Genomic DNA, 24,611 nt, shown 5'->3' on the forward strand with positions numbered 1-24,611 from the left:
CAGCACAAAAATGGCCAGCGAAAAAGGTTGCTTAGACCATTTCTTCTCCTTTGAAGCAAGCGGTGCAATTGAGAGGTAGGCCTATTATTTTTAAACATCCGTTTCGTAACTAAAATGTGATTATTAAACACCCACTATTTCGATCCTGTATTTTTGGCTTACACTTGTTACAATAAGGCCGAGTAAAAAAAGAAACATGTTTAGTGTCTGGGTTTCTCAAAAATAAGGAAGGAGGAGGGGCTTTTTATTTTTTATTTCAAGATGGTCGCCATGAATGTCAAATATCAACTGGTTTTTTTCTGCTGCTGAAATACACAAAACATTAATGAAACAGTTTGGTCAAGGCATTCAGACAAGACATTCAGATTTTTTTTTTTTTTTTTGCTGAGATCATTTAAAATAACCCTTTTTCAAAAAAAAAAAGAAAAAAAAAAGGTGCATACAAAAACTTAAGGAAAAAAAGAGGTGTCCTGTAAAAAGGAAGCGGGCGGGGACGCTAAACATTTCTATTTTTCTATTTTTACTTGGCCTAATATTATTATGTTTTGGGTATTTACACACCCACAAAGCCTAGTTGAGAATACCGTATACAACTCTAAATTGGTACTTGTTGACCACAGTTGGTAATTTAATCCTTTTATACAGTCAAAAAGTTTTATCTTATACAAAATGACATGTTCTCTAAGATTTTGTTGTTTTCGCAATCTTTTGTTACATGCTGACTATAGACTGTTTTAGAACTGCATTGGTGTGTATCAACTATATATCAGTTAACATATTTAATAATTATCTTGCACTTCTTTGGCCCCCCAAATTTAATCTTTGCCCCCACTTGCCCCACCAAATGAAAATGTCTAGTTACACCACTGTACACACTGTAATAGAGGTGACACTGTGTTCCATGTTTTGGAACAGTCTCTATTCAAATGAAGATCAAACTTGTAGCCAATCAAACTGCATGAAAACATTGTGTGCTAGCTGGGGCATCAGTGCACAGAGTATGTTGGTTGCTTGTTCAGTTTTCAGGGAAGTTGTGTATTTCCCTATGGATAGGGAAAGTTGGAGCAGTCTAAGATTGTAGCTTGTCAGCCAATCAGATGGTCTAAAATCAGCCAATCACAAATAATTACAATTAATTAACCAGTCATTACACTGAATTGAATGCTGCATGCCATTAGTTAATGGACTGGCAACTTAGACATTGCTTTTTCAATCAAAATAGAATGGTAAAAACACAATAAGACCTTTGGTTTTAAGAGGTGTATTTGCTTTAAAAAATAAACAAATTAACGTTTTCTAGCAAAAACAATTGCACATTCGTATAATATTTGCCATCTCATAAACATGTTGCAGGGTTCACCACAATAGACCTTTTGACACCATACAATTTGCCACCTCACAAATCTAGTAAGTCATTTATGCACTATTTAGTGTAATTAATGTCCTTTCAGCAAAACCCAATAGAGAAAAAGAACGAATAGACCCAGTAACACTGAACAGGGGCGCTCTAATTTTGAATTTCTTCAAAAGTTTTGCAGCGGCTAGACAGATATCAAAATAAAAAAGAGAACATTACCCCAGCCCAGTTACCTGCTTTTTCTTAGCATGTATATATAGTGCATCAATTTACACCGCACTGGCTTTAACACACGAAATCCCATTAAGAGTTTTGTGACAAAACAAGGATCCAAGCTCGAGAGCGGTTGACCAATCAGATCGTGGTATTTTTACCTGCACAGTTCTTAATGAAGAGCATTTACTACACGTAATCCCATTAAGAGTTTTGTGACAAAATGAGGATCCAAGCTCAAGAGCGGTCGACCAATCAGATCTTGGTATTTTCACCAGCACAGTTCTTAATGGAGGGCATTTAACACACGAAATCCCATTAAGAATTTGTGACAAAATGAGGATCCATGGCCATCCAATCAGAAGCAGACAAACCTGCTGAGCAGTATTCATGAAATTGACCCCTGGATGTGTACGTGACTTATACGTCACTGAGCAGACCAATCAGAACACGGAAAGTAAAAGCCCATGAAATGCAAGCTATTATCCATCCATTGAAATCATTCATAAATACAGCTTGCATTTCTTCAGGCCCAGCTTTTGTTTGTTGTTATCATGTGGAGTTTTCTACCCCTCGACTATGAGCCTTTGTTTTGATGATTTACCCAGTTGTAAAAGTATTACGTAAGTTCCTTTTCTTTTCTGTTAGCACGTGATTCAGTGGAAATTTCCGTTCAGATTTCTTTCACTTTTGTTAAAACTCTGGCAGCGTGGTCGGCCAGTTGACTCACCGCTAAGCTACGGTAAGGGTGGTTGTGGCAGGATGCGGATGGTAACTTTTTAAAGTAAGCTAGATGACTGAAGTTAGTTAGATGTTGTTTTATATTTATGGGAGTATTTTGCCTTGTTTTCCTGTGCACCATGTGCTATGCTGTGCTGCGTTACTAAATGCTGTGTTCGCCGTCTACATGTAAATGCTTCTTCTCGTATCGTAGGACATCCTGTTTTCAAGGTGTCCCTATAATCGCGGCAAATCTGTTACCTTTCGCGCTTGATGTAAAAACAATCTGTAAATAAATTGTTTGTGGTTTGATCATGGTTTGACTTGCCAAACAAAGAGTCTCCTATCACTTGACCAAAACTTAGAACCATGTAAGGCTCCACTCGTTAGTTGCACTTGCAAATGCAAACTTAGTACTTTAGGCGTTTCTACAACTTTTTACTAGGTACAAAAATTGGTCACAATAATGGGCCATATAAAGAAAAATTGCCCTCCGGAAAAGTTTTATCAAACACTTTTTAACTTAAATTTTACGAGGATCAGATCTTGTGACTGAATGTTCTGCTGACCATTTAGTGAAATAAATACAAAGACTTAAATAAGCCATGTGCCCTACATCATTTTCTTTGGAGAATGTTGTTTTAACCCTCATTAATATTAAATATTAAAACATTTGCTAGGTGATTCAATTATTATTAATATGTTTTACTATATATATTAAGGAAACAAAATAATGAAAACATAAATACAAAATACAAACCATTTACAGCTCAACAAGGTGGGCTAGGAAATATTTTGCCCTTCACACTCCTGGAATTCTTATTTAAAACTGCATCTGGCAATAAGTCTATTTGCAAGCTTGTCTCTATGTTTGTTCTCACAGTGAGCTCAGCCGCGTTGGTCCAGAAAATTATCCCTGCAAAAAAGAAGTAGCAAACAAATGCTCTCCCAATTTTCACCTTCGTTAGTTAACATATGCCTCCCCCTCGTTGAATTGTTTTAGGTTTAAGACTAAGTTTCTTATTGTGTCTGCCTCATCTCTGCCTCAAGTTCTATTGTAGCCTGCCTGATAATAGTCCAAACATTGATACATAAATGTCATCCACTTTACTTTTTGAGCATAACATTGGATTATAAAATTGTGTCTCTTGTCTATAGTAAATATAATAAGATTCTTTAAGGCAGTGGACGCTATTGGTAATTGTCAAAGACTAGCCTTCACAATTGGTGTATCTCAACAAATGCATAAAATAACAAACTTGTGAAAATTTGAGCTCAAACGGTCATCGATCTTGCGAGATAAGAATGAAAGAAAAAAAAACTCCCTTGTCACACGAAGTTATGTTCGTTTTATGGTTGATTTCGAGACCTCAAGTTCTAAATCTTAGGTCTCTTGATCAAATTCGTGGAAAATTACTTATTTCTTGAAAACTATATGGCACTATAGAGGGAGCCGTTTCTCACAATGTTTTATACCATTAACCTCTCCCCGTTACTCGTCACCATGAAAGGTTTTATGCTAATAATTATTTTGAGTAGTTCCCAATAGTGTCCACTGCCTTTAGCGTCCTATCCGAAGGACAAAGCAATGGTCAAGTGTCTTGCCTAAGGACACAAGTGGCACGGCTGGGGATTTGAACCCTCACTCTGCTGATCAGAAACACCAGAGTTTGAATTCGGTGCTCTTGACAGTACTGCTCGGCCACTACTCTTCCACAATTCCAGGTTATCTTTGTGGGCTAATGCATGCCTCCATGTATTAAGTAAAAACACTACAGAAACTCTGCGGTTGAGATGCTCTCACTATGAAATCTTTGTCTAGTTCATCATTCTCCTTGAAATTGCCTTTTCAATTCCTTTTGACCTTGTTTTTATAGAGTTCTCTGCTAACTAGCAATAACCTCAGTTTTAAATTGTTTTCACTTTGAGGCTATCATGAACACAGCCAGATAGATTACTGTTAAATGAGGGGAAGTCAACCTGAGTGATAAGTGGTTTATTGGTAAGCCTTCACCTTGTTTAAGGTCAGCAGTACTGTGTCCAGCCATGGATCTAGGGTCCTAGCTCTATGGTCCAGCAGTGTCCAACATACTGTGCTTGTTTACATTTGGAGTAGAGCATGACATAGTAAGAGCAAATGAGGCCGTGAAATTGGGGAAGTGTGAAATTTTATTTCAGAGAATTAGTCAACAATTTAAAAGGTCTGGGCTTGGATGGGGGAGCATTCCTTGAAACCATAGTGAAAGTCACAGAGCCCAGGTGAAGAAAAAAATGGCCAAGGTGAATTGGATGGTTCACAAAAGAGAAACAATTAAATTTCAGCCAACTCCTGCGTTCAATGAGATTTCGGATAGTTTCACAGTGGATAGTGTGTAGTTTGATATCTTTTAATTTACAGAAACAACTTTGGCAAAACCAAATACTCCCCAGCGATCATTCTTTTACAATCCTGCATGTGGAATGGGCTGCTTATGGGAAACCGATCTTTGTCAAACTTCTTTGAAACCTGATCTTTTTAAGACTGGTTAATAAAAGAAAGTTAAACAGTTAGTGGTCACTCTTAAAAATAATGTTAATGAGACAAATTTCGTTAGAAGCCTACACAATTCTTTTTTATGGTATATGGATGGTTATGGATTCTGGATTCCAGCGCTTAGTGTGTGATCCAAACAGGCTAGGGTTTCACTTTGAACTTGGACCTCAGTGTGGCAATAAAATTTAACAAGTTTTGGAATAAGATGACGTTATAACTTTAAATCAATGTTTAAGTATTTACCAAAAAATATATCTGGAGAACCCTAGTTGCTACATGCAAGATCTTTGCATCCTGTGAAAGACACTGGATATATTTTTTAAAGCTTACACAAAGTGTGTGATCTTTACTTCTCTTTAAAAATTAATGCAATTGGATACTTTTGGTAACACAAAAGACAATGTCCGCAGATTTACATTTAAGTTACACCAAAGATAATGATTGTGTAAAGCTTTCCTAAAAATATTACTACCTGAGGTGCTGTAGTTCTTGAGAAATTCACTCTACATGCTTAGTAGTTTTTGTGAATGATAACGACAGGAAAACAAGAAGTGTAAAAGCAACAGAAATACAATTACATGACAAACGTATTATAAGCAAGTTTACATGTAAATGGCATTCCAATGCATTCAGTCTCGTTCAAGTACATTATTTAGCACCTTGCCCCTCGTTCCAAAACTACTCTCTAACCACTGGAGCTACCATCTTTTACTCTGATGTTGGTAAACATGTTTCACAACTTAGAGAATGTTATCTTTATTTCCCAACATGCAGTGACTGAGATTGAGAACCTGGGATGGAGTCCTTCTCATCTACATGCTCTCTCATGACAGACCCAGCAACCACTGTAATCTCGTGGTATTACGGCACAGAGGGATTACGTCCATCCTAAAGGTATATTATTATCACCATTTATTCACTCTAACATCAAACCTGCACCAAACTGCATGATTAACAAGCTCACTCCCATCTACACCATCACTTTAAAATCTACTAAGCTCATTTCCATGCTTGCATGTTACATCTTAACAATCAGGGGTTCGTTATACGACAGCGAAAACGTACCCCATCTATAACTCCACACCATCCGTTATCAGTCACTTGTCATGTAACAACCACTCACACCATTTATATGCACCTGAAATATTCCCAAACTAAATGGAATCATTCTGTTTGGAGGTGCATTTTCTGAATGTATGTATTTCCTGTTCTTTATTTACTGCAATGGTGAATACGCAATATGGAGTCCAATGGAAACTGCACCAGTCATTCCAGGGCCATGAAGACTTCATTGGAGCTGTTGTGAGCGGAGGTTGCTGCGAGGAAAACAACACTTACACATTTTAAAGTTCAGGAATAGAACCTGAAGGTAAGTTTATGTTCAGGATGTTTATAGTTTAGAAGTTTTTGCAGGACCAAAATTGTTAACAAAAAATCCTGAAATTATCATATTTGGTTAATTTTGGTTAAAGCCAATGAACACTCTCTGAACAGAACAACAAATTAAAGTTCACAGAATAATAAATAACTCACAGGTTTTACAGAAGCTAATGGTTAAAGACTTCCCTGCGAAATATTATTCCATGAGATGCTTCACTTTTTGAGAAGACATTAATACAATTCTCAATTCTCAATATTGAGAACAACTGATTATTATAAACACTTGTTGTGACCCGGGGAAACGTGTGCGTAAACATAGGTGGGTTTTCCCAGTATTTTTCCCCCGACTCTGATGACCGATTGAGCTTAAATTTTCACAGGTTTGTGTACAAGTTGTGATACAGGAACTGTGGGTCTTTGGACAATACTGTTTTATCGTTGATGTGCTATTGCTTAAAAGAGAGCCTCCTGCGAGTTCTGCGCTTCACTACTTTTCAAATTGATATGAAAATTGTTGAGTTCTTTTGGTTTTTTTTTTTTTTTGGGGGGGGGGGGGGGGGGGGGAGAGGTCTCTGACTTCATTTGATAATGGTGTAAAATGCTATTATGTTTGATACCCTTCAACATCTTTTATGTTTCATTCCCTTCAGCTGTTTTCCAGACCCTGTTGACACCATTGGAGCTGTGGTGAGTGGAGGTATGCTGTGAGGAAACGACACTCAATTTAAAGTTCAGGAATACAACCTGAGGGTAAGTTTATTTGCATGATGTTAATAGTTTGGAAGTTCATTCAGGACCGTAATTTGTAAAGAATTTTCCTGAAATGATGATATTTTGTTTATTTATGTTAAAGAGGTGCTCCTGCAAAGGTCAAATTGAGCTGGGGGATTCACTATTTGGGGGGAGGGTCTATGACTTCATATTGTAATGGTGTAAAATGCCATTATGTCTGATGCCCAACAATTTATTTTATAGAAATAAAATAATAGTGGATATCATCATATTTTGAAATACATGGTCGATAAATTGTTGTACAAAAATTGTTAATTTCATTTTGAAACTCAATCCAAATGGCATTACATCTTAGTTAATGTGACTGACACAGACATTCCTCTTGGGAATGAACATACCCATTTATTTTATGACCGATGATGTCATGTTACATTAACTCAATGATTGAGCTAAATTTGTGGTTTAAATGCAGTTATTGAATGATTCTCCGTATACAGGTGATGTCACAAGGATAATGGCTACCAAGGATCATGGAAGGAGGACGAGGGTGTCTTATGGTCTGAGGATGCAAGTTTCCGGGTAAGACGACTTAAGAAGGTAAAATACAGTATAAGTTATTGCTGTCCATGAGTATTAAGTCGTAAAAAAAGTTCTTTTGAAAACTTTATGTGGCTTATTTTGAATGCTCAAACAAAACTAGCTCAATAAAACCATGCAGTTTAACCCTGAACAAAACCTATACATTCCTTTCTTTCCTCTGATGTGTTCATCAGTGTTCCTCAAAGTTGAACGAAAAATTTTCAATTTATTTTACGATTTGCTAAATGCAGACACATGAGTTGATGAGAAATATTTGACTCTAAAAATTCAAAGAAATAAACCCTAATGAATAATATGATCGAAAAACTCAAACCCACATTTATGTTGACCTGAACTATTCCCAATCTAAATAGAATAACTCTATTTGGAAGTGCATTTTCTGAATGTATCTATTTTTTGTCTTTTATTTACTGCAATGGTGAAATGCGAAACCAACTGCCTGTGAACTACGGAGTCCAATGAAGACTGCACATCAATGGAATCTGCGTTCGTGCTGGTGACGTCCATCCGCCGATGACCAAGAAGACAACCGCTGGTTGCCTGGCTTCATAGAGGAGTGTTCCTGTCTCCCTGGTGGATGAGAGAATGCATTGCAGTCTGATGGATCAACAACAGATGTAATAATGGCAACTATATTTGTTTTGACATAAAACTAAAACAGATTTTACACATGTAATAACATAACTTTAAAGGATTGCGCAGAAAGTTTGTTGCGTCAATCTTTTTACAACAATCGATGTCTTTGAGATGACATAAATAGTTCAAACTTGTTGCTGAAAAGCAGCGACTGAACTCAATTTTTGAACTAACTTAGTGATGCAGTTGTTGAATGTTTCTTCATATACAGGTGATGTCAAAAGGATAATGGCTACCAAGGATCATGGAAGGAGGACGAGGGTGTCTTATGGTCTGAGGATGCAAGTTTCCAGGTAAGACGACTTAAGAAAGTAAAATACAGTATAAGTTATTTTACTGTCCATGAGTATTAAGTTGTAAAAAAAGTTCTTTTGAAAACTTAATGTGGCTTATTTTTGAATGCCCAAACAAAACTAGCTCAATAAAACCATGCAGTTTAACCCTTAAAAAAACTTAAACATTCCTTTCTTTCCTCTGATGTGTTCATCAGTGTTCATCAAAGTTTAACGAAAAATTTACAATTTATTTTACCATTTGTTAAATGCTGACACATGAGTTGATGAGAAATATTTGACTCTAAAAATTCAAAGAAATAAACCCTAACGAATAATATGATCGAAAAACTCAAACTCACATTTATGTTGACCTGAACTATTCCCAAACTAAATGGAATAACTCTATTTGGAAGTGCATTTTCTGAATGTATCTATTTTTTGTCTTTTATTTACTGCAATGGTGAAATACGAAACCAACTGCCTGTGAACTACGGAGTCCAATGAAGACTGCACATCAATGGAATCTGCGTTAGTGCTGGTGACGTCCATCCGCCGATGACCAAGAAGACAACCGCTGGTTGCCTGGCTTCATAGAGGAGTGTTCCTGTCTCCCTGGTGGATGAGAGAATGCATTGCAGTCTGATGGATCAACAACAGATGTAATAATGGCAACTATATTTGTTTTGACACTAAACTAAAACAGATTTTACACATGTAATAACATAACTTTAAAGGATTGCGCAGAAAGTTTGTTGCGTCAATCTTTTTTTTCAACAATCGATGTCTTTGAGATGACATAAATAGTTCAAACTTGTTGCTGAAAAGCAGCGACTGAACTCAATTTTTGATCTAACTTAGTGATGCAGTTGTTGAATGTTTCTTCATATACAGGTGATGTCAAAAGGATAATGTCTACCAAGGATCATGGAAGGAGGACGAGAGTGTCTTATGGTCTGAGGATGCAAGTTTCCAGGTAAGATGACTTAAGAAAGTAAAATACACTTTAAGTTATTGGTGTCCATGAGTATTAAGTCGTAAAAAAGTTCTTTTGAAAACTTAATGTGGCTTATTTTGAATGGCCAAACAAAACTAGCTCAATAAAACCATGCAGTTTAACCCTTAAAAAAACCTAAACATTGCTTTCTTTCCTCTGATGTGTTCATCAGTGTTCATCAAAGTTTAACAAAAATTTTACAATTTTCTTAACGATTTGCTAAATGCAGACAAACGAGTTGATGAGAAATATTTGACTCTCTAAAAATTCAAAGAAATAAACCCTAAAGAATAATATGATTGAAAAACTCAAACCCACATTTATGTTCATCTAAATTATTGCCAAACTAAATGGAATAACTCTATTTGGAAGTGCATTTTCTGAATGTATCTATTGTTTGTCTTTTATTTACTGCAATGGTGAAATGCGAAACCAACTGCCTGTGAAGTACGGAGTCCAATGGAACTGCACATCAATGGCATCTGCGTTCGTGCTGGTGACGTCCATCCGCCGATGACCAAGAAGACAACCGCTGGTTGCCTGGCTTCATAGAGGAGTGTTCCTGTCTCCCTGGTGGATGAGAGAATGCATTGCAGTCTGATGGATCAACAACAGATGTAATAATGGCAACTATATTTGTTTTGACATTAAACTAAAACAGATTTTACACATGTAATAACATAACTTTAAAGGATTGCGCAGAAAGTTTGTTGCGTCAATCTTTTTACAACAATCCATGTCTTTGAGATGACATAAACAGTTCAAACTTGTTGCTGAAAAGCAGCGACTGAACTCAATTTTTGAACTAACTTAGTGATGCAGTTGTTGAATGTTTCTCCATATACAGGTGATGTCACAAGGATAATGGCTACCAAGGATCATGGAAGGAGGACGAGGGTGTCTTGTGGACTGAGGATGCAAGTTTCCAGGTCAGACGACTTAAGAAAGTAAAATACAGTATAAGTTATTTTACTGTCCATGAGTATTAAGTTGTAAAAAAAGTTCTTTTGAAAACTTAATGTGGCTTATTTTGAATGCCCAAACAAAACTAGCTCAATAAAACCATGCAGTTTAACCCTTAAAAAAACTTAAACATTCCTTTCTTTCCTCTGATGTGTTCATCAGTGTTCATCAAAGTTTAACGAAAAATTTACAATTTATTTTACCATTTGTTAAATGCTGACACATGAGTTGATGAGAAATATTTGACTCTAAAAATTCAAAGAAATAAACCCTAACGAATAATATGATCGAAAAACTCAAACTCACATTTATGTTGACCTGAACTATTCCCAAACTAAATGGAATAACTCTATTTGGAAGTGCATTTTCTGAATGTATCTATTGTTTGTCTTTTATTAACTGCAATGGTGAAATGCGAAACCAACTGCCTGTGAACTACGGAGTCCAATGAAAACTGCACATCAATGGAATCTGCGTTCGTGCTGGTGACGTCCATCTGCCGATGACCAAGAAGACAACCGCTGGTTGCCTGGCTTCATAGAGGAGTGTTCCTGTCTGTCTGGTGGATGAGAGAATGCATTGCAGTCTGATGGATCAACAACAGATGTAATAATGGCAACTATATTTGTTTTGACATAAAACTAAAACAGACGTTACATATGTAATAACGTAACTTTAAAGGATTGTGGATAGAGCGTGTTGCATCAATCTTTTTAACAGTCTGCATCTTTGAGATGACAGAAACTTCAAACTTGTTTATGAAAAGTGGTGTTTGAACTCAGTTTTTGAGCTAATTTTGTGATTTTATTTTGAAGCAGTAGTCCCGTAATGATCATCAGATGGTTACATTATATTAGTCTCTATATGGTTTGTACTGATGTGATAACAACTTTCTTTCAGATGGCGCACCCCTAGAGGTCATCCGCTAGACGGGGTCTATACAAGAATACTACCAATGGCCATTGATGTAGCATTCTTACATCAGCTGAATGACACAGCACACAACCAGAAACAACTGAGCTTAAGATGCTGATGCTGGACGGGCGTAGAAGGCTGCCATCAGAGGTTCTCAAGATGGCGTCGGCTAAAGACAACCTGTCGCTCTACTACTTACATACAGGTTATTGTGATGACTACTTTTCTGCCATCCTGTCAACATGGACCATGAAGATGTGACATCACAACACAAAGATAGATACGTCATGGCTTGAGGAGATATACATTAAGTATTTCTACAACTACTTACCAGGATCCTTGAAGGTAAGATCTCTTTTAGCTAATAAATCTGAGAAATCCATTAACGTGCGGAAAATAAACTTTGCTTAAACACAAAAATTGAAATTACAAATCTTTTTGTTTCAATTTTGTTTTATACCATATTACAGGATGAACAGAGTGGAACAACTAAGAGCTGGTTACGTCAAGATGCTGAGCCACATTATGCAGCACCAATAAAACTGTTGCTTCAACACCGTCTTTGTAAAGGAGGACTGTTTCTTCATGATGACTGCCCTCATCAAAGGTCATATCCACCAGCTTCGACTGTTACTAAGGATGTACTTCGACCAATGAGTTGACTTTCCAAGAGCATGAACAACATTGAACAATTCTTCCAATGGATCTTGATATTACAGCATGATCATCCGGATTCATCTGCAGATTAAACTCACTTACACAACAAAGTTTTCTTATTGTGGAACAATGACTTGAATATTTGTAGTATTGCTTGAAGCTTTGCATGGTAAATAGAAATAGGAAGAAACTATAAATATGTATATTTAACTTGTGGGTACACTCTTTTGTGTGAGTGTTGGCTCTGAAAGACCTTTTGTTTGTGTGAGTGTTTGATCAAGGCTGATTTGTCATGGTGTCCCAGACTGTCGTGCGCTTTATGTTTCTTGATTCTCATGGATATGAATGCAGCAGGTCTCCTCTGTGTCATCGCATTCGGAGGGAATGCATGCTGGTCGTCTGTGTGAAGTGATGTTTGAATCTTGTTTGTTTCTGGGAAGGTCTTGAGTTGAGCTTGGCTGACGATTCGTTGAAGCTTGTGAGATGCATGGCCGATGTTTCAAAGGGTGATGGTAGCCTTGAACTGCGGACTTTTGTCTACTGGTGTGATGAGGAATGGCTTGGGCTGGCTGTAAGAATTTAAGGTATTTAACTTGTTGAGTTGTAGTGATGTCTTGATGTGATGAAGTTCCTGCTTCAAGCTGCCTTGTTCAACTTATTTTGTAGACAGAATACGTAATAACTTGTAATGAGATAATTCCTTACAAGTTAATGTATTCACATTTTTAATATTGCTTGTTTGTAATGAGGTATTTCATTACACTCATGCAAAACATCCTTGCAATGAAATACCTCATTGCAAGTATGTAATAGTTTCAAGTGTGTAATGAAGTACTGCATTACAAGCATGAAACAAGTTATGTAAATTTGTAATGCAATTGCTCATTACAAATATGAAACAATAGGGTAAACTCATCAGAAATATAAAGACAACAAGCTTGTCATGTAGTGTATTCTATATTATGAGTGGTTTAACATTACAAACTAATAAAATTTAGTTTTTACTTTTACTGAATTTGAATATTGTATTAAATATGAATGGTACCTTTTATTAAGTGTCACTCTGTCTTTTCCGTTATTCATCCAAACAATATTATAAGTGTTCTGGGGGTACCCCCACATGGTGGCCACCATGTTTTTTTTTGTATTATTATTTAAGGACATCAATATTGTGACTCTCAATAACTGTTATTGAGGTTTTAAATTATGGTCATGACATTGTACTGTGTTCCTTGAGGGTGTTTGAGTCCTCATTGTTATGCTAATTAATTGTAATGTTCATTGTTATGAGCTAGGCAGTTCTATTTATTATAAATTTGCATGATGTTGAGTTTTTGCTCAATAGAGGGCGCTGTTCGCCGGGCACCGAGTACAAGTTGCTATATTAATGACAATGGTTATAACAATGGTGACAACATTTATATTATCTACTGTTAATTATGTTGCATTAATGTCACACTCAGTATCCATAATCTTTATACCTTGCAATATTTGAGATTGCTTGTTAATTATGGTATTTTTTTTTAATACAAAGGACATGACATTGTTTTATCTTGTGTTAATTTTGTGGCAAAAATGCCACACAAAGATTGGTATTGTGATATACCATTCGCAACAGTTTTGTAGTTGAGAGTACTTGTTAACAAGGTTTTTTTTAATTACAAAATTGTTGACAAGTTTGATAATGCCCATGTAGTAGCTATTTGATGCTAATATCAGGGTTTTCAAGAGTACTTTCACACAAGAGTGTTTCTTCACTCTGCAGACAAAGGGAGCTAGCCACTATTAACAATGACTTCCGATATAGGATATTGATTTAAATTATATAATGTATCTTATCTTAGACAAAGGAAAGTAATTAATTGGTTTTACTGCAAGAAAACAGTATATACAATTTTCTTTAACCGCATAATCATGGTCAACAACTTTAATTGAAAAATTGAAACCATTTCTTAAGTCATAGTTATTATAGATAAGTTTAAGTGGGGTTTTCCAGAGTATTTTGTTATCTCTGGTTTTTTACTCCGTAGGCTAGGTATCAAAGGGGGGTAACATTTCAAAGAAGCAATCGTTGTAATGGTTACACACTTTGATGTATTATGATCCCTTTAACTGTTGTGGGGTGGAAGATGACAACCTTCACGTGGTCCACCCTGTTGTTAACTAATGTCATCAAAGACCTTTTTCGCAAATTCTTTTGGGAAGCCCTCGCTGTTGAACAAGGTGCATGCTGATCCAGCTCGCAATCAAACTTGATCGCTATGCCTGCGTACCAAGTATTTGCAATGGTCAAAACCAATCTATGTAGCACTACCCTTTGTTTTCATACTGGTATTGTCTTCTAACCTAATTAATTTCAGTTGGCCCTATTAATGCCTATTACCATAACTATCAATCACTTAAAGGCAGTGGACACTCCTGGTAATTACTCAGAACAATAATTAGCATAAAATCTTACTTGGTAATGAGTAATTGGGAGAAGTTGATGGTATAAAACATTGTGAGAAATGGCTCCCTCTGAAGTGCCATAGTTTTTGAGAAAGAAGTAATTTTCCACGAATTTGATTTCAAGACCTCAGATTTAGAACTTGAGGTCTCGAAATCAAGCATCTTAAAGCACACAACTTTGTGTGACGGTGGTTTTTCTTTCATTATTATCTCTCTACTTTGACACCGATCAAGCTCAAATGTTCACAGGTTAGTTATTTTATGCATATGTTGAAAACTAGTCTTTAACAGTTACCAATAATGTCCACTGTCTTTAACTTTTAAGTGTTTTTGCCCGTTATGTGTATAGTAATTTCAAAGTGTTCATTTTATTTTGCCACATTTATGTTTATGGCTTAGTGTGAAATAAATACCTTGGTCATGTGAAACAAGAAACAACCTTGTGATTAATTAACATTGTAAAATAATAAAATACCCCCGTAAAAGAAATTGCTTATTTTGCCACTAGTGAAAAATGTCTTAAAACACATTTTACTTTAACCCAAAGCCGCTGCACTCAAGCTTGGCTGCACTACTTTATTGCCAAAACTATAAGAATATATTATCCCTAGATCAAGACACAGTTAGAGATATCGCAGTAACGCTTCTTATACTTCTTTTGAGATATTATTGCAAAAATTCCTGAGAGAAGAAAGTCCCATAGTAGTACACAATCTGAGAAGTTGAGATATTGCCAAAACTCTTAAGCAATGTGCACTCAGTCTGAGAAGTTGTGTTACCTCTGTACACTTTGAATACTTCTTTTAAGATATTGCCAACTTGTAAACATTATAACCACTATAATATTATTAGTCAAGGGCTGTTCCCGTCAAGGCAATATTTTAAATGGTCAAAATTAGTTTAATAGGACACAGAGTGCAATTTCCACCATTCTCCCCAGGACCTGAACAATCCCGGGTTTGCCCCTCCCATCATCCCCCATCCCCCACCCCCCCCCCCCCCCCCCCCGGGGGGCCTAGGTGGCATGGCATCCAGGGCCCATTATTTCAAAGAATTGTATGTTAAGCAGAAACGAGCTGGATACCACTCGCAAGCTGAACATGACATGGTATTATGCTGGTAACTTTAGTCTGGTAGTATATTTTGTTATAACAGGGCCAAAGAAAATTAATTTCAGCTAAGAACAACCCTAGCGCCCTCTGTAGACTAGTTATGTTTAGTGTTGCATTCCGCGATCAATTCAAGATGGTGAACATCATCGCGGGAAGTATAAAATGAGTAAGTGTACAATTTTGACTGTTAATATCTGTGTTAAGTGTTATTTATGAAGCAACTAAAGCACACAAGTCAAGCTAAGGGCTGTTAGAGTACATTTATATGGTTCATTCCGCCGTCCGCTCGAGAGAAGCTACTTTTAAATCGTTTTCTTCGGATAGCTGGTCTACGCATCTATGTAGTAAGCTAAGCCTAATGTACACGTTTGTATGTACGTAGTGTACTGAAAAGCATTGTTTACGTTTGGTAATTGTTATTTTGTTAAAGACCAGTCTTCTTACTACTAGGTGTATCCCATATAAACCATAGAGGGAGTCGTTTCCTACATTATTTTATACTTCCATCAGCCATCCAAGTCCAATGATCGTCAAGCCAGTTTTTAAGTTAATTTTTATTTTGAGTAATAATAACCAAACGTGTACTTTCCTTTTAATAATACTAAATAGGGCTATAACTATAAATCCAGAGTAGTTAGTATAGTTAAAGTACATGTTAATGTAGTGTCACCGTGGTCAGGTGGTTAGACTGCAGGACTTACATCACAATATTGTGGGTTCGAATCCCCCAGCTAACCGCTGTTTTCACAATGACTAGAGAACAAATATTGTCGTCTAGTTACTGAATCACAATTTCTTGATTTGTGCAATTCATAATCATAGATGTTAAACCAATGTTTGTACTATGAGAGAGATTAGTGTGAATGGTGAGTTGCGATATCGTAAACCTTTCTCCCGGGAGTTAACAAGACTGTGCGCACAAAACGACAGATTGTCCAAAATAATAATAATAATAATAATAATAATATTAATAATAACAATTTCTGGAGGTTGGTGGGGTCCTGCTGGAGGGTAGTGACATTATTTGATGCAATTGACATAATAATTTATAATTTATCTTTAATTTCTATTCTTTGACCATTGATCTGTTTTAGATTCAATAAGATCTTCACCATACATTGAAGTAACTTAATGCACTCCCGGCATTACTCATTCTGGCCAGTAGCTATAAAGGTAAGTTTAATTTTTGTTAATCCAATAGACGAGGTCTAATGAATGGAACGAAATGGTAGTCATGAACAGCAGTGTGAAACCGGAAGGGTCTTGGCCATTTGGTAAAGGCTCGAGCGAAAGGCGAGGGCCTTTTATCATGGCCACGACCCTGCATAGTTTTAAACACAAATTTAAGAACGAGTGAATGCTCTTTTATTCCCATTCATTTATGCTTTTTTGGTTCAAAGGCATAATACATTAAGAAACTCTGTAAAAATGTATCCGTTTTCTGACGACCTTGAGCTCCGTGCGTTTGTTTAATTTCTATGACTCGGATGCATTCTTGGTGCAAGACATTCCTCGTTTTTCTTTAACACAGCGCGACCAACTCACCAACAGCGCCTGCATTGCCCGCAACAAGAACTGTCTTGCACCAAGAGTAGTGTATAGTAACCAAAAATAATTGGTTATAAACAGAGTTCCAGCTGGTCATTATCAACATTAAACACTTTCTTTGTTATGCTCTTGCATACTCACTTCCTTCTTTTAATGGAGCCTTTGTTGCCATGAAATTCCTTTGAAAGCATTTTGTAAGACCTTTGTAAGTAAGCACTGACAATGCATGAAGATCTGCTACTCTAAGCAGCATGGTCAGTGGATGCATAGAGTTAGGACAGAGGTGACTGTGGTAGTGCTGGGCTGGCCATTTTAATAGTAAAAGGTGAATAATAACCTGATGGAGTAGTATTTGGCCTATACTTCCATTTGCACCATGTGCCATGTAAGTGCCATGTGTTCTACCATGACTACCAAAATAGGTTCTTTTTGCTAGCTACCGTTTCTTTAAATCTCAAGCCTTAGAGTGACAAACATTTTGCCCTGCACTTCTTGCAACTGGGATTTCCTTACGTTGGGCCTCAAAACACAGATCAATTCTTCAAGAAACATCTTATCAGGGTCAACATTGACTTTCTGAAAAATGGCACTTTGATTACTTAAGTGATTTATATTTTATACATTCTTTCACATTCATTAATCCCTTCACAATTCATATCTGTGGCTAGAAATGCAAGTTCAGCATTCGACATACACTCATAAACATACATTTTTGAGGGGGAAAAACAGATGAAGAAGAAAGACACCTTACATTTTATACAGTTTAATTAATATTTATATCTTTCTAAGGTAGCCCACCTTGGTGGGCTGTTAATGCAATATTTTGGTGCAAGGTTTTAGCCAGAATTTGGTAAAAGGGTGTCCAAATTTGGTGGAAATTTTAAAACTGGGTGTCCAAATTGTTCACTTACAATAAGTTTACATGTAAATGACAGATGAAACAGGGTGTCCAAATTAAAAACAGGGTGTCCAAAAGACACCCAGACACCCCTCTGGCTAACACTATGTTTTGGTGGAGCCATTTGATGCGGCAGTCATGGCCGAGCTGATGAGAACACCAAATTCAAGCTCTGGTGTTTCTGATCAGCAGAGTATGGGTTCGACTCTGAGTGGTGACATTTTGTGTCATTAACCTTTTTTAATAATACTTGGTTTTACATGTACATTTACAGTGTGCTTTATCACACCCCTAAGGGGCATATCAAAGTGCGCATTATTTTACCTGCCAGGTACAGTGGAGCTTACATTTATGAGACCTATTTTTGGAAATTGTTTTACAAGGTGCTATGGCGCATTATGCAGCCAATTAAACCAGGAATACTGGGGCGCAGTAACCTGTTCGCTTTTCGATATGAACTGCACTATTTTTACATGCTGTTTACAACACACGGGACCTACAGCTTTACGTTCAATCAGAAAGTCAAAGCGATGGTTAAGTGTCCTAACCATTATTGCTCCGTCCTTCGGATTGGACGTAAAGATGTAGGTCATGTTTGTTGTGTAATGTATGAAAATCAGCACACTTATCATATATAGAGAATGGTTTTGCCCATATGTTCCTGGTCTGATCCGCAGCATATTGCACCACAGCACATTGAAACCATTACATGATACTGTAAAGGAATATGTCTCTTACTTTGATACATCCCTGTATAAGAACCAAGTATTAATATTACTATTTATTTATTATAATTTAGGCCCTGATGTGATTCAAGTGTGTTTGATCATGAACACTTGTTTTAACTGATTATGTGTACATTTTGTTCTCTTGTAGACCATGCTTTGACAGAAACTCTGATACAAATGTTTCTGACAATGATTTGTAAATCATCTTGCTGTTGTTCTGTGGTAAGTACATACATGTATTTTAAAATGGTCTTTATAGAGGCACTGAACACTAGTAGTAATTACACCAAATAATTGTTAGCCCAAAAACTTTATAGTTTTGGTCACGAGCAGTAGAGAGCTGTTGATAGTATAAGCAAATTGTGAGAAACATCTCCTTGTGAAGTAACATAGGTTTAAAGGTAGTTTTTGAAAAAAGTTTTGCAACAAGGGTGTTTTTTCTATCGTTATTGGTTTTTTTAACTTTGATGACGAATAGGCCCTTCCTATGAAATATGCAAATGAGACGTGCACATGCGCATAAACACCTATGGATGACAAATTCAAAAAAGGAGTTGGATCGTGCATGCTGAACTCTTGAGGGAGCTGGTTTCATGTTTGGCTTTCATTTTCATTGGCCAGATGCCAGTAAGTTATTCTGTAGCTGTTTGTCTGTAGAAACCAAAAGAAAAAGGAAACAAATAATTGTCTTCACTTTAAATCTCTTATAAATAATTGGCACAAACGAAAATATGAGGATGTAGAAAGGAACAATTTAAAGCTGATTGTGAAGAGGCTGATCAAATAAGTGGAGGAACTTAAGACCGGAAAACATCACTCTATGGCTCAAAATCTTGGCTCTGCTTACCGCAAAATTATTCTGCGCTTATGAACACCAGCATTTAATTTCTTCACTAGCTGTGTATAGTGTAGAATGGCTAGTTGTGATAAGCTGGAGTACACACACATACACATGCCAGAACCCCTGCTAACATCAACAACAATTCAGTAAACAAATTAATGAAAGAGTCTAGCTACAATCCTTATGGTTAAAACACCCTGGTTTACCAATATTGGACAAACTGTGGACTTCTTTATTGCCTCGTTGACTCATTTATGGAATCCACCCAGACAAAGAGCCTTACCCTACCCCTCCCCCACCCCCTCCACCCTTTGCTATTCACACCACAAGTATGAAGTTGATCACTGTTGACTTCTTCATTGCCTCTCTGATTCATTTAGGGAATCCATATTCCAGACAAAGAGCCTAACCCTACCCCTCCCCCACCCCCTCCACCCTTTGCTATTCACACCACAAGTATGAAGTTGATCACTGTTGACTTCTTCATTGCCTCTCTGATTCATTTAGGGAATCCATATTCCAGACAAAGAGCCTTACCCTACCCCTCCCCCACCCCCTCCACCCTTTGCTATTCACACCACAAGTATGAAGTTGATCACTGTTGACTTCTTCATTGCTTCTCTGATTCATTTAGGAACTTCCATTAGGAACTTCCATGTTCCAGACAAAGCGCCTAACCTTAACCCCCCCCACACCCTTTGCTATCCATACCACCAAGTATGAAGGTGATCACTGTCTGCTGCTCCATGGCCTCTCTGATTCATTTAGAGAACTTCCATACCAGACAAAGAGCCTAACCCTTACCCCCCCCCCCCCCCACACACACGCCCTTTGCTATCCACACCATCAAGTATGAAGGAGATCACTGTGTGCTGCAGTGCCTCTGATTCATTTATGGGATCCATATTCCACACAAAGAGCTTAACCCTAACCCCCTAACCCCCCCCCCCCCCTCCACCCTTGGCTATCCACACCACCAAGTATGAAGGTGATCATTGTGTGCTGCTTCATTGCCTCTCTGATTCATTTAGGGAATCCATATTCCAGAGGAAGAGGCTAACCCTACCCCCCCCCCCCCCCACACACACACCCTTTGCTATCCATACCACCATGTATGCAGAAGATCACTGTGTGCTGCTTCATTGCCTCTGTGATTCATTTAGGGAATCCATATTCCAGACAAAGAGCCTAACCCTAACCCCCCCCCCCCCCCACACACACCCTTTGCTATCCATACCACCATGTATGCAGTGATCACTTTGTGCTGCTTCATTGCCTCTCTGATTCATTTAGGGAATCCATTTTCCAGACAAAGAGCCTTACCGTAACCCTCCCCTCCACCTTTTGCTATACACACCCCCAAGTTTGAAGGTGAACACTATGGACTTCTTCATTGCCTCTCTGATTCATTTAGGGAATTCATATTCCAGACAAAGAGCCTATATAAATTCAACTTAAGAATGGTCAAAGTGAAGTCTTGATTACCTATAAACATGATAAATGAAATAGAATGCCTAAAGCGAAGCAACATTGAATGACTGAACGAGAAAAATGCAATCATGTGCGCACATAACAAAATCGAATGCAAAAAGAGCTAAAAAGAAACCCTAGTTTGAGATGAAGGGAAAAACGTCTGAATTAATAGAGACACCAGACTGTGAGTCCATGAATATGAAGTATTGAAAACAAAGTAATCTGTTTTCATGATTATTGAAATTGTGCACCATGCATCAAAGAACAAAGAGTACCCACAACTGTGATTCATTTTTTTTGTATGTCCTTTCCTTAACTGGGTCTCTTTATGTTAATGTCACCTACAAGTTCAGAATCATTTTGTAATGCTGTGTGTCATTGTTCATAAATAGTTTTATAAAACATTTAAATTGAATGTGTCTTTTTTTCATGTTTCTTAGGATTTGTCTATGTGAAATGTTTGACATCACTGAAGGAGCAAGTATTATCAAAGGACTATGGTTAGTTGTGTTAAATGCAAACATTGGATGCATATGAGAATGCATGGTGCAGATTGATCAAGTTCTGACAATGCAAAAAGGAAATGTATTCAATATTTGTTGTACTATAATCACTCATAGATGCTTGTCCTTGGAAAAAATGCTCTCCATGAATATGCAAAAGACACAGAAACTTGTATACCCAAGACTGAAATGCAGATAATGCCATGTAGATTTCAATCCTGTCCTCCGTTACTTTTCCTTGAAAAAAAAACATTTCCACAGACGTGCTGTGAATGATTTTTTCTGGTACCTACAAATGATGACACTTGAAGCATTTTTCCCTAATCCAATGACAAACATTTGTGTGTGTGGTCTATATAGATGTATCCCTGCACGTATGTATTTTGTTAGGAGTTATGAATGATTGTTGTACAAATTGTAAATGAATTTCATTTTGTAACTGAAAAGTGTTTGATACTTCATAATGTTTTAAGTGTAGTTGTTACAGTATGAAATGGACTCTATTTGCTCCTATACATTATCCATGAAACCATATCATTTAGTTGTGTACAGTAGATAGAATGAATGAATGAACGAATGAATGGATGAGAGTTATGTATTTGTGCACCTTTCCCGTCCCAAAAATGCTATGCAAGACAGTATGATTCATTATTGAAGTTGTAAATGTGTACATGTAAGAAATCTTTATGTGCTTGTTCATTTTCAGATTTGCTTGATATTGTAGGAGTTTGTTGACCATCAGACTGTCATACTGCCTTGCATGCATTAGTGTTGTTCTTTTTTGTGTTGTCTTCAAAGCCACGGTGCGATGTCATTTTTTTTTTTCTTGAATCCCACCTGATTAATAGTTTTTTTTATGCCTTTGATATTTTTTCTTCGCAGAACTCTGGTAAGTTCTGAGTATAAGTGCTAACAATTGTTGGTGTGTAAGGGTAAAAAAAACAAATTAATATTCTTTATTCCGGATGCAAGTGTAACATCTATAAATCCTAGGCAGTACCCGCTGCTACACTTACGATTCAAAATGCCTCTAGCCACCGGGCAATCTCAGTGGTCTAGTTGGTATGACACTGCTGTAGATTTGCAACGGTCGTGGGTTTGAATCCCAACCGAGTAATATGCCTGTGATTTTTTACTTGTGTAAGTACGGAGTAAACAGTGGCAATTCATCAGTGTATATGGGTACAAACCAAATTAATATTCTTTATACTGGATGCAAATCTATTAATTCATTTGCAGAACCTGCTGCTAAGCAAGGATTCACACTGCCTCTAGCCACCGGGCAAACTCAGTTTTGTAATTATGTTTTTGTTTTTTTTTGGGGGGGGGGGAACTTGCAACTTGAGAGAACAGAAAGTTCCATTTGTTTCTGGGGTATAAAGGTCAAAGGTATGGAACTATCGCCCTTTTGTACACCTTGATAATGCCATTTGCATTATGACTTAATCTGTGAAATTCCAATCAGATAGTATACTTTATATTCCCAGAAGTTCACAAAATTGTACACTCCTCATTTACACTCAAGCTTAGGAGTTACAACAACATACCTTTTTTTATTATTATTAATCCTTTAAAAACAAAAATTTTTTAATTCTTTTTTCCATACGAGTGTTCGATATGACAATTATTAGAAATTGTTGTGCAATGGCTTTGAAATATTTTAATTGTGAGCTGACAACTTTGCAGTTTATCTGTCTTGTTACGTGTTTGTGAATACATACGTGTACCTGTACTTGTTTATGTTAATTTATTTCTTCAAATTGTTTTTTAATTTGAAATAAAAAGCAATGCTGTTTTAAAGGCAGTGGACACCATTGGTAATTGTCAAAGACTAGCCTTCACAATTGGTGTACATGTATCTCAACATACTGTATGCATAAAATAACAAACCTGTGAAAATTTGAGCTCAATCGGTCGTCAAAGTTGCAAGATAATAATGAAAGAAAAACAACCCTTGCAACACGAACTTGTGTGCGTTTAGATGGTTGATTTCAAGACCTCAAGTTCTTAACTCGAGGTCACAAAATCAAATTTGTTGAAAATTACTTCTTTCTCGAAAACTATGGCACTTCAGAGGGAGCCGTTTCTCACAAACTTTTATACCATCAACCTATATCCATTGCTCGTTACCAAGAAAGGTTTTATGCCAATAACTATTTTTAGTAATTACCAATAGTGTCCACTGCCTTTAATTGGGTATTGTAAAGTTTGTTATTGCGAATAAATCATGTGTATCTGCAGTAAAGAAGTGTCTGGTAATTTTTACTTTTATGTTTATTCTTAGGCATTAATGTGTAATTGTGATGAGTTGTCAGCTCTCAATTGAAATACTTTTAATTTTAAAGATTTGGTATGTCCACAAATTTAATGTGTTTTCCTGACCAAAGACTGAGTGATAATGCTATACCTTATTATTAAGACTTCTTTTGAAGAATAATGGAATACCTTATCTTTAGAATAAAAGTGACATGTATTTGTGTTTGGTGTTTGGTTTTAATAATTTGTACTAATTGGACAAGAGGACACTTTGGACCCAACTTCCCATGTGACTTCATTGTAAAAAGTGAGGACTGTGAGTATGAAAAACCTTTCCTGGACACAATCACGCCACATGCACAATATTGGAATGGAATTATTCTGCTACCAAGCTAACATTTCATGAGTGCAAAGCCTCGGGAACATACTTTTATTTTTTATTTTTATCTTTTTGGGGGGAGGGGGGGGGGGGGGGGGTGGGGAGGGGGGAGTGGGATTATGCAGTGTGAAGGGGGGGGGTTAGTCTACATTTGTAAACCTAATTAAACTCAAAAGATGGAGGCGACAGCATTTGGAAGGCTCGTCACCCCAGTATGATGTCTTGCATTGTATCCCAGTACGGTCTGTCTCTCATCATGGGTGATCAGCTCCTATAATGGTGACATTGTGAGATTGCACTCATCATGCAAAGGTGCGTGCCACTTCTGCATTGATGCGGAGGTGTGTGGCACTTCTGCCTTGTGCGGAGGTGCGTGCTGCTTCTTTACGGTCAAACTCCATCTTTAGACTCAGGCAAAGATAGCCCATCAATTAACTATGTTGAAGAAAT

The 24,611-nt window shown here is 37.0% G+C and overlaps 3 long non-coding RNA genes across 3 annotated transcripts; all 3 read left to right on the forward strand.

Moving 5' to 3' along the window:
• Window positions 1–6,054: 6,054 nt before the first annotated feature.
• On the forward strand, window positions 6,055–7,679 carry LOC139938920 (uncharacterized). Its single transcript, XR_011786236.1, has 3 exons — window positions 6,055–6,192; window positions 6,854–6,953; window positions 7,433–7,679. It is a non-coding gene; the product is annotated as an uncharacterized lncRNA (long non-coding RNA).
• An 857-nt stretch (window positions 7,680–8,536) lies between these two features.
• On the forward strand, window positions 8,537–14,834 carry LOC139938919 (uncharacterized). The gene is made up of 6 exons (XR_011786235.1): window positions 8,537–9,105; window positions 9,338–9,419; window positions 9,889–10,057; window positions 10,288–11,009; window positions 11,304–11,663; window positions 11,789–14,834. It is a non-coding gene; the product is annotated as an uncharacterized lncRNA (long non-coding RNA).
• An 827-nt stretch (window positions 14,835–15,661) lies between these two features.
• On the forward strand, window positions 15,662–24,235 carry LOC139939128 (uncharacterized). The gene is made up of 4 exons (XR_011786265.1): window positions 15,662–15,701; window positions 16,630–16,708; window positions 18,858–18,931; window positions 21,464–24,235. It is a non-coding gene; the product is annotated as an uncharacterized lncRNA (long non-coding RNA).
• The last annotated feature ends 376 nt before the right edge of the window (window positions 24,236–24,611 follow it).

The sequence above is a fragment of the Asterias amurensis genome, chromosome 6 (genome assembly GCF_032118995.1).
Source record: "Asterias amurensis chromosome 6, ASM3211899v1".
Taxonomy (NCBI): Eukaryota; Metazoa; Echinodermata; class Asteroidea; order Forcipulatida; family Asteriidae; genus Asterias; species Asterias amurensis.